A 10,089-nucleotide genomic window follows, 5' to 3' on the forward strand; every position below is an offset into this window, starting at 1 on the left:
CACTGTACATGTATACGATTTCTCTCCTGTGTGCACTCTTTGATGTGAAGTAAGAGTTGAGCATTTACCAAATCTCTTTCCACACACTGTACATTCATGCTTTTTCTCCTCTCTGCGAATTTCATTTTCAGCACCCTGGGATGTACCAGAGTCACCCTCCGCCTTCTGCTTTCGTCTTCCCTCTTGCATGCTGCCTCCATCTTGAACTCGCAGCTTCCTTTGCTCCTCCTCCTCTTTGGCTCTTTGTGGTGACACTTCTGATTGTTCTCCTTCTGCCAGAATCCCTTCAACATCTCCTGAAGGAATAAAAAGGCAAACTGATGAAATGCTAAAAAAGATTCTTCACCCAAGTCCCAGGGTCTTGTGGCAGTTCCCTCACTGAGAGAAGTGAAATTACAGGGAACAAGGCAGAGGGCCTTCTTGGTAGTGGTGCCCACCCTGTGGAACGCCCTCCCGTCAGATGTCAAATAAACAACTATACAACTTTAAGAAGACATCTGAAGGCACCCATATATAGGGAAGTTTTTAATGTCTAATGTTTTATTGTGCCTTTATATTTGTTGGAAGCTAGGTAGAGTGGCTGGGGCAACCCAGTCAGATCCGTGGGGTACAAATAATGAAAGTATTAATATTAGTATTATTATATATTGTGTTTATATACTGCCCTGTACCTGGAGGTCTCAGCGTAGTTCACAGAAAAGATCACACCATATATACAAATAAAAACAACATCCCAACAACACCCCCCACAAAAAAGAGCCACGTTTGAAAAAGGCTATAGCAAATCAAACATATCAAGCAAAAACCTGGTTAAAAAGGAACATCTTTGCATGGCACCTAAAGGTGTATACCCCTTCATGGATCACTGCCATGTCGTGGCAAAGGTGCTGGAGTAACTAAGAGAAGCTATGACCTATGCCGTGCAGGGCCACCCAAGACAGATAGGTCAGCCAAAAGTTTAGACTAAATGTGATCCACCTAGAGAAGGAACTGGCAACCCACTCCAATATTTTGCCATGAAAGCTCCATGGACATGAAAAAAGGAAAAGCTGTAAGAAGTGAGAGTTTCCAAGGCATGCGGTCATGGACAGTCAGACACGACTAAGATGAGTAAACAACAACAAAGGTGGATAAGGAAGGCGCCAGGCGAACTTCCCTGGGGAGGGCCAACATCCCTCCATGTCCTCCTCTCCATTCCCTGGAACTCACCAGATCTCTCTGAGGGTCCCGGGAGAGACAGCCAGAGGTTGTGGGGAGGGATGCAGGAGGCAGCCTGACTAGGTCAACCGTCCACCTTCCTCCTTCCATCCTCGCCACGTTTGCAGGATCAGCCTCTTCCATCCTTCCTGAGAAGCTCAGAAGATGCAGGTTCCTGGGAGGGAGGAAGAAGCAAAGAGAGCCTCAGGGACCCTGCAGGCATTTTCCTGCTCAATACCATTTGCTGGTGAATAATAACCCAGCCAAGCTATGGAGCTCCAACGTGCAGTTTCTTTGGTAAAAGAGGAGCACCTTCCTCCTGGACCCCAACAGCTGAGCAAAGTGGATTCATGTCTGAAACAGGATCTTCTTCCCACCACCATTCAAAACACCCCTTTCCTTTTTTGCCAGCCTGGAGCTGTGACACGGCTGCCTCCCTCTGTTCCTCCTCGTCCTGCAACCCCACTTTAGGGGAAGGGGCTGTAGTTCGAGGCAGAGCATCTCCTCAGCAGGCAGAAAGCCCCAGATTCTGTCACCAGGCAGGACTGAGACTCAGCTCCTGAAAACCCCTTACTCAGGGGGAGCAGAGCTATTTGGGGGCAGCTCACTGGGCTTGGAGCCCCCAGATCTGCTGCAGCAGTTCATTTTACAGCTAATGGTTCTCCTCTTTCCCATCCTTAACGTCTTCCCTCCTTCATCTCCCCCAACACCTTGGTTCCTTCATAGGTCTGGTATACAGAGAGACTGCGCCCTCCTTGGGTGCCTTGCTCCTGAATCCCAAAGGCATCGAAGAAGGAAAAAAGGAGTCCATGCCTCGTAGTGTTGAAATGAGTTTACAGCTGATCCTGCCATCTCTACCCAGCATTGACCCCCCTTTCTCCAAAACATCAACACCTCCTGCCTCCTCTTCCCAGAGCCCTCCTGCCTCCTTTCCTTTGTGGGGTTTGCTGCCCCACCCTAAAACTCCCTCTCCCCCCCCCCCCTTGCCTTCTTGCCTTGCTCTCCTCCTGGGGCACCCCTGCACCCCTTAAAGCCTTTTGCACTCATCGCAGCTCTTTGGGGGCTGAATTGGGGGTGTAGCCCCATGCATTTTCCCTCCCATCGCTGCCTATTTGCAAAACCGCCCTCTTCAGGAGGCCTTCTCTCCTGCAAAGCAGCTGCTCTGACATGGGAGCAACCCCCCCAAAAAAAACCTACCCCTTTTCCTACCTTGCAAAAGGCACACTCTTCTGAGCTGCAAAATTTCCTCCTCTCAGCTTTTCAAATACAGGAGGATGTAACAAACTGAGGAAGAAGTGACACTTTCCACCTCCCCCTGGAAGTCCTCAGTCATAATATAATCGCTGCCTTTAACCACGGAAGGGCCAGTGTCTCTCCCACCCCCCACCCGAACAGTATGGTGCTGGGGACATTGCGGATTCTGCCTATGGGACCCCACAAAGCGCCCCCTCATAGCGAGCTTGATAATGAGCCCTTACCAGTGTTTGGTTGCATTAATTTGGATCTTTCATCCACTTGCGTCCAGTCTCCCAGCTTGGAGTATACCAGGGGGCCAGTCGGGCTCCACAAAGTGGGAGAGGGCGCTCAGGAGTATTATTATTAGTAGTAGTAGCATTACTAGTAGTATTATCATTATTAGCCTGTCTGTATAAGGCCTCAGCCACACTTGGACTTTGAATGTGGACTTGGAAGTTGCTTGTTTCTCCTTTTTGTTTAAAACCTCTTCTGCCCAGAACTGCTCTTGCAGAAACTGCTGTTTAATTGAAACACAAATAATTTAAAATGTGTGTGTTGGGGGGGGGGATGTTGTTGGGTTGTTTTTGTTTGTGTTTCGATTCTGCCCTTCCTTTGGGATAATATGTCCTGCCCCCATACAAAGGGGGAAAGACCTATGTATGTATTATTTTAGCGGAATTACACACGGAATGCATTATGGGAAATGTAAATATTCGGGGAAATAACCTTTGCAAAAGCGTGTGCATTAGGAGAAATGCTGGCCAATTTTCAAGAGCTCCATTTAAAAATAATAACAGGTGAAAATCTGAATAAAGTGACGACTAGAAAAAGGAGACACAGAAAAAAGCTTACATTGAAATAAGCTTAGGGTTTTTTTTTAATCCCTCCCGCAGGACCCCCACTTTCCCTCCCCAAGTTATCATATATGATGATATTATGACGCACCTCCAGCGCCTACACGAGGAAGGACAGCCGTCGCCATCAGCAGCATCTCCCTCGGGAAAGCGGGACAGGAAGCGGAAGCTCCTATTCTCCCAACAGTCTTCCCCCCCTCCGCTCTAGGAATCTCCGCTCTGTCGCCGCTGCTCTTAACCGTTTCGGAGCCGAGCGGCAGGAGCCTCTGGGCTGCTACGGGCAAAGAGCGAGGGGAGGCGGGCGCCTCGCCTCCGGAAAGCTCTGCTGGATCAGCTGCACGGCGTCCCAAAAAAGTATTCTTTATTTTTATATTTTATTTTATAGAAACATTTTATTTCCAATTTTCAAATTAACAGCAGTTCCCGTTTTGGTATATAGATATCCAATCCAAATTTGCAATAGATGACTAGTTTTATTCTCCTTGCATAGAATTATATTTCTCCAATTAATTTCTTCTTATTTTTCCCTCCTAATTCTATAATTAGTTCATAAATGTTACATCAAACCTGCTACTAATTGAATTTTTTCTCATTTTGGTGCCTGATCTTCACGGTAATTTAGCCATTTCGGCATAGTCAGTTCATTGTATATCGTTTTACTTTTTTACATGTCCACCACGTATGGTGTTAAAAATGTAGATTCCTTATCCATACATTTCCAGCATAAATTAGAGGTATCTTTATACATTTTAGCAAGCTTTACTGGAGTCAAATACTATCGGTACATCATCTTCATATAATTTTCTTTTAATGAACTACATGCCGTGAATTTTACAATCTTTTTCCACAGCTTTACCCATAATTCAAGTGGTATATTGGCTTCGTGGTATTGAGAATGCCTGAATCTCTGGCACCGAGTATCTGAGCTGAGGGCGTCCCCATCCAGGAGGGTCTTCATAGCCCTTTCCAATATCTCCCAAGTGGGGCAGTGGGGGATTTGGACAGCAGCTTCCAATATGCCTGAAGGGTTGTCCAACCCCCCTCCCATGCACAGCCTCTTTTTCCATTCTTTCAGGTTCTGCTTTAAGGCAAATACTGGCCAAGTGAGTGTGGACCACAAGGGGGCTGAGGCAGAGGTGGGGGAACCTCAGGTCCTGCTCCAAACAGCTCTGGGTTGGAGCAGGATCCGGCCCCAGCCTCCCTGCCTGCTTCCTTCCATGCATCCAATCTCTGCAGCCTCTCTTCTGCAAAAGGACCAAGCACAAGGCAGGAGGGAGGAGGTGCACTTGCCCTGGAGGACCAAGCTGCTCCTCCAGTTTCCTGCCTCTCTAGGATTCCTGCAATTCATCTTTAACCCTTTGAAGACCAGGCAGCTGGGGTGGAAAGAAATCTCTCCCTTCTGGGGACTCTGATCTCTACTTTCACAATGTTGGGACTTCTTAGGCAGCAGTGAGAGGCAGTGTGGTGTAGTGGTTAGAGTGCTGCACTATGGTCTTGGGAGCCAGGGATCAAATTCCCCACCGGTGGCCATGGGGCCACTCAATGCCTCTCAGCCTAGCCTGCCTCACAGGGTTGTTGTAGGGGATTAAAGGAGGAGAGGAAGGACCATTTATTAATATGCTACCTCCAGCTCCTTGGAGGAAAAGGCAGGATATTGAATTGAAGAATTGTAAAATTGGACTGGGTTCCGATGGTCACCTAGTCCAACCACCCATATATTTGTGGGGGTTGTTTTCATTTTTATTATGTATTTTTTGGTTTTATATCTTGATTTTATTCTGAGACCCCCGCATATAGGATGGTTTATAAATTCAAACAACAACAGCAGCAGCAACAACAATAATAGGGCACCAAGAAGGTGGTAGCCAGAAAAAGTCTGGGAACCACTGTGTTAAATTGGTTCTCTTTTTTTTAAGATTGCATGTTTGTGTCTGGGCAGCTGCCATATTAGTGTAGTTGGAAGGGACCACAAAGGTCCTCTAGTCCAAACCCCTGCAATGCAGGAATTTCAGCTAAAGCATCCCTGGCAGATTGCCATCCAACCTCTGCTCAAAAACCTCCAAGGAAGAAGACTGTTCACTGTGATGGAATTGTATCTGAGCCAGATGGCACTCCTAGTGAGGAAAGGATCTGTAACACCCAAGACCTTTTGGGAAATCCTGCAGAGTTCAGGCAAGCAGATAGGAAGGAAAAGCATCCTTTCCTCTTTCACTGCATTTAACCCTCAGGGGACCAAAATCTCTTTTGCCTGGGGAATACACAAACTGAATTTATCCGCTTTCCCCTGAGATTAAGCACCTCTTGGGAACCGTAGAACTGACTCCTGAGAAAACCTGCACCCAAGCAAGTTGTAAACGGCTCCTTAGGAATTGCATACTTGTTTTGCTATTACATCTTTTGTATGGGTTTATTATTTTGTTCCCTAAAATTTACATGCAGCTTTACTATACATATATGTTTGAGATTTTTTAAATGCACGGTTCAGGAAAAATAAAACAATGACATTATCAGTAAAAAAAGTTAAAATGATTATTTTATTATTAAAAAATTATTAAAATAAACAATAAAACCCGGATTAAAACACAGTGAAACAACTGCCAGTGAGTTCCGAAGTTGGGTGCAAATATTCTTCAATTTGTTGACTGCTCTTTTGGGCAAATCCGGTACATTGCATTTCCATGCATTTCTAAAATTAATTTCCTAATGAGTTGCATGTGCACAGAGAAACAGATCCCTACAACGAACCTAGGATTGCTGGCTCAGATCCTGGCTTTCCTGTGGCCTTCAGCAGCAAACTCGGCCTTAAGGATTTGCTTGCCTGCTTGCCCTCTTGCCCATGTGCCTGGTGGAAAAATGGGCAACCTTTGGCAATAGAAGTGGCAGAGCACCAAACAGACACATTGAGGTCTGTGAAGGCTCTCCGCCACTGGCGAGAAACAGTTCATGCAAACCTTATCGTGAATGACACACATACGGCGGAGGCTGCCAGTGGGGGACACCAGTGGGCAGCTTCTAACAAGGCAGCAAAGATAGCGGCATGAGCCTGAACAACAGCAGATCCCTTGGCTGCAAGGAAGCAGACACACACACACAAGCTCAGCAAGGCAGGGGAGCAACGTCATCAGAGTAAGATGGCCGTTTGCTCCCTGAACTCCTCTCTTATCAGACCAATGAAAGATCCAGTCTACAATTTAATCAGCACAATTCATGTCCGTATTCTGACATTTCACCAAACTAGGATTCCCACACTTGGGTCTCCGGTTCTTTCTTGACTACAACTCCCATCACCCCCAGCTAGCAGTAGTAAGGGATGATGGGAATTTTAGTCCAGAAATAGCAAGAGACCCAAGTTTGAGAAAGCCTGCACTCGAGTATCTGTGCAAATCTATCTTTAAAAAAAGCATTTAAAACAGAATTCAGTGGTTAGCATTGCCTGCTGGATGAGGTTGGATTTCCTTTTGGGGTGTGGGGTTCAGCAGCTCTCTGCCCAGGAATTCCCAGGAAGGGCTTGTGCATTGTCATGGGAAGTGCGAGCATTTTGGTGAATGACAGAAATACGGGGGGACCAGAGGACAGCTTCTAACAAGGCAGCAATGAAAGGGGAAAGAGCAACAGGCATCCATTGGAGAAGATGGGTTAAGTTTGTTGGTCTATTACCTGCACTTTCAGTTATTTGATCAGCAGAGTTCAGTTCCGAAATATTGCCTTTCACTAGACTATGCAACAGGGAAACTGTCTTGTTAACACACATGAATTTCTAAATTTCTGACTGTCCCGTGTAAATCTGATGTATCTAAAAATTGTATTTAAAACACACAGTGGTGCCTCAGGTTAATTTGCCTCTGGGTTATGAAACCTTCGGCTGGCGGACCACGGCAACCCGTAAGTACCGGAATGGGTTACTTCCAGGTCTCTGCACTTGCGCATGCACAGAAGCGCAAAACCATGCCCACGCATGCTCAGACGGGGCGTTTCAGGTTCCCTAAATTTCGTGTTACGGACGGGCCTCCGGAACGGATCCCGTCCGTAACACGAGGTACCACTGTAATTTGGTTTTTTAGTGTTGTGTTCTGGATGAGATTGCATCTTCTTCCTTTGCCACATTATCAAATAAACAGATACCTGCACATAGCTGCATAGTGGATTTCACATGTCCAGAATGGGAGGGGGGGGTGTTTACGGGAAATACTAGTGGAGGGGAGAACACACACAAATACATAAAACTGAAATTTCCTCATATGCAGATGAAGGTGAAGAAACACAAACCCTGAAACCTTTTAACCTATTAACACTCTAGACACAGGCTTGAAAATCAAGCCTTCAGTACTGTTCTCATTTCTCTCTTGACTGCACATTGCGGTTTAGTATACAGTATGTTTTTCAACAGTATTTGTTCATTAGAGGCATTATCTGAGGGGCTGTATTCTCATTACATCTACTTTACATACTTTACATACGTCAACCGAATACCAGTGAATGCATTTGCTTCTATGAAAAATATCAGTTCAATTCACACCATGGAAAGAAAATAGAATTTTGTTGTTGTTTAGTTGGGTCCGACTCTTCGTGACCCCATGGACCAGAGCACGCCAGGCATGACTATCCATCACTTTCTCCCGCAGTTTGGTCAAACTCATGTTAGTAGCTTCATGAGTCCAACCATCTCGCCCTCTGTCGTCCCCTTCTCCTTGTGCCCTCAATCTTATAGCTATGTAAAACTAACTCTGATAAGGAGAACAATATGTAACACAGCCACTAAAAGGAATAAAAATTCTAATGGAAGCAAGTTCTAATTCTGAACACAATCATTGGCTTACTCTCTGTAGGAGTTATTTGATATGATTAAAGATCTTCCCACACTCCAACTTTTCTGTTTCCCTTGTACGAGTTCTTTTCAGTTTAGTAAGGGAGTCCTTCTCACAGAAGTTCTTTACATTGACCCAAGATTTCTAAAATTTCCTCCTTGTATGAATTCTTTGGTGTCTAGTAAGGCTACTACTGTCACTGAAGCTTTCCCACACTCCGAACATGTATATCGTTTCTCCCCTGTATGAGACTTTGATGTAACGTAAAAGTGCCATTCTGAGTGAAGCTCTTGCCACACTCCAAGCATTTATAAGGTTTCTCTCCTGTGTGCAGTCTTTGATGCACAGTAAGCTGCCAACTGTGGCTGAAGCTCTTTCCACACTCCAAACATGTATATCGTTTCTCCCCTGTATGAATTATTTGATGCCGGGAAAGGGTAGAGTTGACCAAAACTCTTGCCACATTCCCAGCATTTATAAGGTTTGCTGCCTCGATGAGTCTGTTGATGTTTAGTAAGTCCACTGACCTGAGTGAAGCTCTTTCCACACTCAGAACATGTATGCGGTTTCTCCCCTGTATGAATTTGTTGATGCGTGGTAAGGTTGTAACTGTAGCTGAAGCTCTTTCCACACTCTGGACATGTATAGGGTTTCTCTCCTGTATGAGATCTTTTATGCGACGTAAGGCCACAATTCTTCCTGAAGCTCCTTCCACACTCTGAACATGTATACGGTTTCTCCCCTGTATGAGTTCTTAGGTGGTTAGTAAGGGTACCACTGTGACTGAAGCCCCTTCCACACTCTGAACATGTATAAGGTCTCTCCCCTGTATGAGTTCGTAGATGCAAGATAAGGGTACTGCTCGAACAGAAGCTCTTTTGACATTCAAAACATTTATAACGTTTCTCTCCTGTATGAGTTCTTTGATGTAAGGTGAGGCCACCACTTTGAGCGAAGCTCTTTCCACACTCTGAACATGTATACGGTTTCTCCCCTGTATGAATTCTTTGATGTGACTTAAAGTTGCTACACTGACGAAAGCTCTTTCCACACTCGGAACATGTATACGGTTTCTCCCCTGTATGAGTTCTTTGATGTGTGGTAAGCTGGCCATTCCGACTGAAGCTCTTTCCACACTCGGAACATGTATACGGTTTCTCCCCTGTATGAGTTCGTTGATGCGATGTAAGGCTGTGACTATGACTGAAGGGCTTTCCACACTCGGAACACGTATACGGTTTCTCCCCTGTATGAGTTCTTCGGTGTCTCCTATGGGAACTACTGGCACTGAAGCTCTTTCCACACACTGTACATGTATACGCTTTCTCCCCTGTGTGCACTCTTTGATGTGAAGTAAGAGTTGAGCGACTACCCAATCTCTTTCCACACACTGTACATTCATGCTTTTTCTCCTCTCTCGAATTTGATTTTCAGCACCCTGGGATGTACCAGAGTTACCCTCCGCCTTCTGCTTTCGTCTCCCCTCTTGCATGCTGCCTCCATCTTGAACCCTCAGCTTCCTTTGCTCCTCCTCCTCTTTGGCTCTTTGTGGTGACACTTCTGATTGTTCTCCTTCTGCCAGAATCCCTTCAACATCTCCTGAAGGAGTAAAAAGGCAAACTGATGAAATGCTAAAGGAGATTCTTCACCCCAATCATTCAGTCTGGACACTGAGATCCAGGTCCCAGGGCCTTCTGGTGGTTCCCTCACTGAGAGAAGTGAAGTTACAGGGAACAAGGCAGAGGGCCTTATGGGTAGTGGTGCCCACCCTGTGGAACGCCCTCTCATCAGATGTCAAATAAACAACTATACAACTTTTAGAAGACATCAGAAGGCAGCCATATATAGGGAAGTTTTTAATGTCTAATGTTTTTTGTGCTTTATATTTGTTGGAAGCCAGCTAGAGTGGCTGGGGCAACCCAGTCAGATCCGTGGGGTACAAATAATGAAAGTATTAATATTAGTATTATTATTTATTGAGTTTATATACCGCCCTA

At 45.6% G+C, this 10,089-nt stretch overlaps 1 pseudogene; it reads right to left on the reverse strand.

Annotated features, from left to right (window-relative positions):
* Window positions 1-6,046: 6,046 nt before the first annotated feature.
* The window catches only part of LOC117042509, a 13,581-nt pseudogene continuing 9,538 nt past the window's right edge, over window positions 6,047-10,089 (reverse strand).

This window comes from Lacerta agilis, chromosome 2 (assembly GCF_009819535.1).
Source record: "Lacerta agilis isolate rLacAgi1 chromosome 2, rLacAgi1.pri, whole genome shotgun sequence".
In the NCBI taxonomy this organism is placed as follows: domain Eukaryota; kingdom Metazoa; phylum Chordata; class Lepidosauria; order Squamata; family Lacertidae; genus Lacerta; species Lacerta agilis.